Below are 7,457 nucleotides of genomic sequence, written 5' to 3' on the forward strand. Positions count from 1 at the left end.
TTCAATATAGTTCTGGAAACATTAGCCACAGCAATTAGACAAGAGAAAGAAATTAAAGCAATAAAGATAGGAAAGGAAGAAGTTAAACTATCATTATTTGCTGATGATATGATACTCTACATTGAAGATCCAAAAAACTCCACCAAAAAACTTCTAGACTTAATTGACAGATTCAGTAGAGTATCTGGATACAAGGTGAATATCCAAAAATCAATAGCCTTCTTATACACAAATAACAGACAGACGGAAAGGGAAATATGGGAAAAAATTCCTTTTACAATAGCATCCAAAAAAATGAAGTATCTAGGAATCAATCTAACAAAAGAAACAAAAGATCTCTACACTGAAAACTACAGCACTCTGAAAAAAGAAATTGAAGAGTATATTAAAAAATGGAAAGATATCCCCTGCTCCTGGGTAGGAAGAATCAACATAGTGAAAATGGCCATACTACCAAAACTGCTATATACATTGAATGCAATGCCAATTGAAGTTCCAACACTATATTTCACAGAACTAGAAAAAAAAATCCAAAAATTTATTTGGAACCATAAGAGACCTAGAATAGCAAAAGCCATTTTAGGCAACAGACACATGGCACCAGGTGTAACAATTCCCAATTTGAAACTATACTACAAAGCCACTGTGATAAAAACAGCATGGTACTGGCAAAGAAATAGGCCTGAGGATCAGTGGAACAGACTGGAAGACACAATTTTATTTATTCTTTCAAAAAAACAACTCTTACATTTGTTAATTTTTTTGTATCATTCTCTTAGTCTCCATTGCATTGATTTCTGCTCTGATCTCTATAATTTTCTTCTTCATATGAGCTTCTGGTTTGTATTGCTCTTCTTTTTCTAGGAGCTTAAAATTTACCAGTAGGTTATTTATTTGAGCTCACTCTGTTTTCCTAATGTGGGCATTCACTGCTATGAATTTTCCATGTAAAACTGCTTTCATTGTACCACATAGATTCCTTTATGTTGTACTGGCATTATCATTAAATTGTTAAAAATGTCTAATTTCTTCTTAAATTTCTGCTCTGACCCATTGGTTGTTCAGGACAGTGTTATTCAATTTCCATGTGTTTGTGAAGTTCTTGCAGTTTCTTATGCTGTTCGTCTGCAGTTTAATTGCACTATGGTCTGATAATATACATGGGATAACTTCAGTTCCTTTGCATTTACTTAAACATGTCCTGTGAGCTAGTGTGTGGTCTATTTTGAACGATGACCTATATATAGTTGAAAAGAATTTGTATGCTGATTTTGTGGAGTGGAAGACTCTGCAGACATCTATTAAGTGCATTTATTCAAAAGCTTAGTTCAGTTCTAGTATTTCATTGTTGTTGGTGGTGTTTTTTTGTTTTTTTTTTTTTTTTTTTTTTTTTGGTCTAGATGATCTATCTATTTGTGACAATGGGGTGTTGAACACCCATCCATGATAAAAAAAAACCTGCGAAAAATTGGAATAGATGGACTATATCTCAACTTAATAAAGGCTATCTATGAAAAACCAACAGCAAACATCATATTAAATGAAACCTGAAAACCTTCATGTTAAAATTAGGAACAAGACAAGGATGCCCACTATCACCACTCCTCTTGAATATAATTCTAGAAACATTAGCCACAGCAATTAGACAAGAGAAATAAATTAAAGCAATAAAGATAGAAAAGGAAGAATTTAAACTGTCATCATTTGCTGATGATATGATAGTCTACATTGAAGACCCAAAAAATTTCAACAAAAGACTTCTAGACTTAATTGACAATTTTAGCAGAGTATCTGGATACAAGGTCAACACTCAAAAATCAATAGCCTTCTTGTACACAAATAACAGACTCACTGAGAGAGAAATTAAGGAAACAGTTCCTTTTACAATAGCATCTAAAAATATGAAGTATCTAGAAATCAACCTAATGAAAGAAGCAAAAGACCTCTACACTGAAAACTACAGCACTCTCAAAAAAGAGATTGAAAAGGATATAAGAAAATGGAAAGAGATCCCCACTCCTGGGTAGGAAGAATCAACATAGTGAAAATGGCCATACTACCAAAACTGATATACAGATTCAATGCAATGCTGATTGAAATTCCAACACCATATTTCACAGAACTAGAAAAAAAATCCAAAATTCATTTGGAACCAGAAGAGACCTAGAATAGCAAAAGCCATCCTAGGCAATAGAGACATGGCAGTGGGTATAACAATTCCCAATTTGAAACTATACTACAATGCCACTGTGATAAAAACAGCATGGTACTGGCAAAGAAACAGACCTGAGGATCAGTGGAATAGATTGGAAGATACAAAAACCAACTCCAGATGTACTAAGCTACCTCATCTTTGACAAAGGAGCCAACTATCCTCACTGGAGGCAAGATAGCTTCTTTAATAAATGGTGTTGGAAAAATGGTATCTCAACCTGCCAAAGATTAAAACTAGACCCTGATCTTTCACCATGCACTGAACTAAAATCCAAGTAGATTAAAGATCTAAATATTAAAACAGAAACACTAAACTTGCTGGAAGATAAGTTAGGCAGAACTCTTGAAGACATTGGCACAGGAAAAGACTTTATGAACAAATTCTCAGTTGCATCAGAACTAGCAGAAAGAATCAACAACTGGCATCTCATCTTATTAAAAAGCTTCCGCACTGCAAAAGAAACCATCAACAGAACTAAAAGACAATCTACAATTTTGAAAAAAAAAATTTTAACCAGTGGTTCTGCAGACAAAGGGCTCTTATCTAGAATATATAAAGAACTCAAAGCAATCAGCACCCCCCAAATATAAAGACCCAATTCAAAAATGGGCATGTGAAATGAACAGACATTTCTCAGACAAAGAAGTAAAAGAATCAAGTAAATATATGAAAAAATGTTCAACATCACTGGTCCTTCGAGGGATGCAGATGAAAACAAACTGAGATATCACCTCACCAGAGAAAGAATGACTGCTATCAAGAAATCAAACAATAACAAATGTTGGTGGGGTTGTGGGGAGAAAGGAACCCTTGGAGGGAGTTTTGGAGAGAGTGTAGACTGATGTAACTAGTATGGAAATCAATATGGAGGTACCTCAAAGAGCTGGGACTAGAGGTTCCATTTGACCCAGCCATCCCTCTGCTGGGTATCTTTCCAAAAGAATTAAAAGAATCATATCACAGTGAAATATGCACACCCATGTTTATAGCGGCACAGTTTGTAATAGCTAAAACTTGGAAACAGCCCATTTGCCCATCAATTGGAGACTGGATAAAGAAAATGTGGTTTTTCCTATAAAATAGAATACTACTCAGCTATAAAGAATGAGAAAACAAATTAGACTCATTCATAGGAAAATGGATACATATTGAGGATATACTCCTAAGTGAAATACATAAGTTACACATGTGTAAATACTGACTGGTTTCTCTGGTGTGAAAAGCTATATTGGTACATAAGATCCTAATGGTATAATTTACAATGTGAAATAGGAAGAGAAGAGCTAAGGTGTAAGGGAAGTGGGAAGGGTAGGGGAAAGGTAATAAGGGAAAAGAAAAAAACCATGAGAAAATGAAAAAATGAAAATAAAATATTTATAATTAGGGAAGGGAGGAGGGGTTGAAGGGAGGGCAAAGATAAGGGGGAAAAATGAAAACCAAGACCTGTCATGTAAAGGTACATGATCGCAATGATGAATGTAGCTGTACTATATACCTAAAATGTACCAATAAACTCCATGAGAAAAAAATGGGGTGTTGACCACTACAATTGCTTTAGTGCTTGATTTTTCATGTCCCTTAATATTTGTTTTGTATAATTGGTGGCATTAGTTCTTGGTGCATATACATTTATGATTGTCATCTCTTCCTCTTGGATCATTTCCTTTAAAAGGATGTAGCGACCTTGTTTGTCACTCTTAATTAGTTTTTGTTTGAAATTTACTTTGTTTGCAAATAAGATAGCTACCCCTATTTTTATTCTGGTTTTCTGTCTGATGGAGAACTGTTTTCCATTCTTTTATTTTCAGTCTTTGAGTTTCTTTTTGAACTATGTGCATTTCTTGTATACAGCATATTGTTGGATTTTTGCTGCTTAATCCATTCTACTGGTCTATTTCTTTGATTTGTGAACAAGGCCATTGACATTGATGATTATAATTGATAGGTATTGACTTATTATTGTCATCTTATTTTCCTGTTAGCTCTTTTTTATTTTTGTCCCTCTCCCTTTAATTTCTTTCCTATTGGATTTGCTCTGCCAGGCCTTGTGGAGTTGTGAACTTCATTGTCTTTTTCTATGATATGTTAAAAAACTGTTTGGAGTGCTGGTTTGTTATTTATGAAGTTTCTCAGGTGTTTTTTTGTCATGAAAGTATCTTATTTCTCCATCAATTTTGAAAGTTAGTTCTGCTGGATCCACAAACGTAGGTTAGAGGTTGTCTTCTTTCAAAGGTTTAAATACCTCACTCTAGGCTCTCCTTGACTTAAGGGTTTTGTGTTGAAAAGTTTGTTGTGATTCTGATGGGCTTTGCTTGTATGTGATTTGTTTCTTTCTGTAACTGTTGCAGTATTTTGTACTTCCGTTGGGTTTTCTAGGATCTTGACCATTATATGTCTAGGTGTAGATTTTTTATCATAACTATCTGGAGTCCTATATGCCTCACTTATCTTTATGTCAAGTTCTTTTGCTCTGTTTAGGAAGTTTTCTATCATTAATTCTGTGAACAGTTTTTTTATGTCATTTGTGCTTTATCCTGATTTTTCTTGGAATCTTATCAATCTTATATTATTCTTCTTTGCATGATTTAGGAGCTATTGGATTGATTTCTCATGGTCTCTTACTATTTTTAAGAGATCTCTCTTGTTATGTTCACTGACCACCATCCTGTCCTCTATAACTGATATTCTGTTTTCAAATTGGGCCAGTCTGCCATGTATACTTTCAATAGTTTTTAATCTCCCAGATATCAGTTTGAATCTGTTTCATGGATTCCAATTATTTTTAGTGGCTTGCTTTTAGTGGCTGCTTGTGAAATTGAGGTAGAATTATAGGAAGACTTTTTTCTTTTTTTCTTTTTTTTCTTTTTTTTTCTTTTTGTACTGGGAATCAAACTCAGGACCTTGTGCTTCTGGAGCAGGCAGTGACACCACTGAGCTAAACCCCTGGCCTGAAAGTCATTTTAACTATGTTGGTTCTGCCTATCTAGGAACAGGGGCCAGCCTTCTATTTTCTGATGTCATCTTTGATCTCCTTTTTCAGAGTAATTTTCACTGTAGAGGTCTCTCATTTCTTTGGTTGTTAATTCCTAAGTATTTATTTTTTCTTGAAGCTATTATGAATGGTATTGTTTTCCTGATTTCTTTCTCAGTGAGTTCTTTGTTGGTGGTCAAGGACACTACTGAGTTTTATGTGTTGGTTTTGTATCCTGTTGCACTATGGAATTTGGCTATTAAATCCAAGAGTTTTTGCTTCATATATTTTTTTTGGGTCTTCTATGTAGAGGATTATGTCACCTGTAAGTAATAATAACTTGATTTCTTTCTTTCCTTTTACATATTCTTTTTGTTTCTTCTTTTCTGATTCTTCTGGCTAATGTTTCAAGAACTCTGTTGAGCATGAGTGGTAATAATGGAGACATCCTTGTCTCAATCCAGATTTTAAAGGTAAAGCTTTGAGTTTTTCCCTAGTTAGTGTGATGCTGCCAGCGTGTTTTTCATAAATTACTTTTGTCAAATTAAGATAAGGTCCTTCTAGACTTATTTTATTCAGGGGTTTTTATCATGAAGGGACTTTGGACTTTGTCAAAGGCTATTTCTGTATCCATTGAGATAATCATGTGATTTTTCTCTTGCTTCAGTTTATGTGATATATTACACAGCATTTTGTGTGTCTTGAACCACCCCTGCCTCACTGGGATGAAGCTTAGCTGGTCACCATGAATGATGATTTGTTGCATTCTGTTTGCCAGGATCTTGTTGAGCATATTTGCACCTATATTCATAAATAAGACTAGCCTGTTTTCTTTTTTGGTTAAGTCATTGAGTATTTTTGGAATCAGGATAATGCTAGCTTTCAGGAATCAATTCAGGACTACTTTATCCCCTTCTATTTCATTAAAGAGTTTGAGGAGTATTGGCATTCTTGTCCCTTTTGTATTTGCTCCTTTATAATATCCCAGGTATGTGCTTCTCTCAAAAACTATGCTCCTTCCAGGGATTTAGCTCAGTGGTTCTGCTGCCTGCCTTGCAAGCACAAGGACCTGAGTTTGATCCTTGGTACCAAAAAGAAAAAACAACAACAAACAAACAAACAAACAGAAAAACCAACCAAACAAACAAAAAACCTATGTTCCTCACTTTCACCATACCCAGATGTTTGCTTGATTCCCTCTTATGGTAGTTTTGCCTAAACTAATCTCTCTTCTATGAATACCTCTTAGAACTCCTGTATGAACCCACTACTTACTAGATGAGCCCCCATTCCTCAAAATATTTCAGGTTAATCTTATCTGTCATTTCTCAGGTTACTTCCACTCAGTTTTTCCAAATATAGTTCCCTAAATATACATCAGCAACACTTAGCTACACCTTTCCTACTTTTCTAGAGATTTGCTAGTGTATCATGTAAAAATCCTATGGTTTTGGGCAACAGAGCACCCAACTCAAATGGGATTTAACAAGTAAGGAGTTTTATTGACTCATATGATTAAAAGGTTCAAAGGTAATCTTAGCTCCAGGAAGTGGTAAACCTATGACATGCAGCCACAGCTATTTGTTATCATTGGAAGCTCTGAAAGATTCAGCCTGACTTGTCTAGAATTTCAAACAATATAACTAGTTACTATGGTTTGAACAGGTCCCCCAAAACCTCATGTGTTCGAAGATTGCTCCCCACTGTGGTGATCTTAAGAGGTTGTAGGGCCTTTAAAAGATGGGTCCCAGTGGGAAGTAATTATGTCATTAAGGGCATTTCTTTTAAAAGGAGGGAATTGGTGTAGTTCTCATGAGACCCTGGTTAATCTTATGAGAGTTGTTATAAAGGAATAAGACTGGCTCCTAAATATGTCTCAGGCTTCTTATCTGGCCACATAATCTCTACCTCTCACAGATGCTCCTACCAGTGCAGTTCCACCCAATGTTGGGTCTTCAGCACAGCCAACCCAACAACAGTGTTATGCTCATGACCTTCCCATGCTGTGAGCTAAATAAACCTCTTTTACTTACAAATTGTCCAGCTTCAGCAATAGACAATGGGCAAATACATGGGTATTCACTTTCTGTCTGTAAAATTCTCAGTTCTATTCCTTTGGTGTTGAGTACATTATTGACCAGCTCTTCTCACACCAACAGTTTAGGAGATTGTATTCTTTCAGGTTCATATCCAACACTAAAGAGAGTCTCTTTCCAGATAACTTGACTTAAGACCAGAAATGGAGATTCCTTAGGTCTGATTGGCTGACTT

This window comes from Fukomys damarensis, unplaced genomic scaffold (genome assembly GCF_012274545.1).
Source record: "Fukomys damarensis isolate Sample0158 unplaced genomic scaffold, DMR_v1.0_HiC HiC_scaffold_23, whole genome shotgun sequence".
NCBI lineage: Eukaryota > Metazoa > Chordata > Mammalia > Rodentia > Bathyergidae > Fukomys > Fukomys damarensis.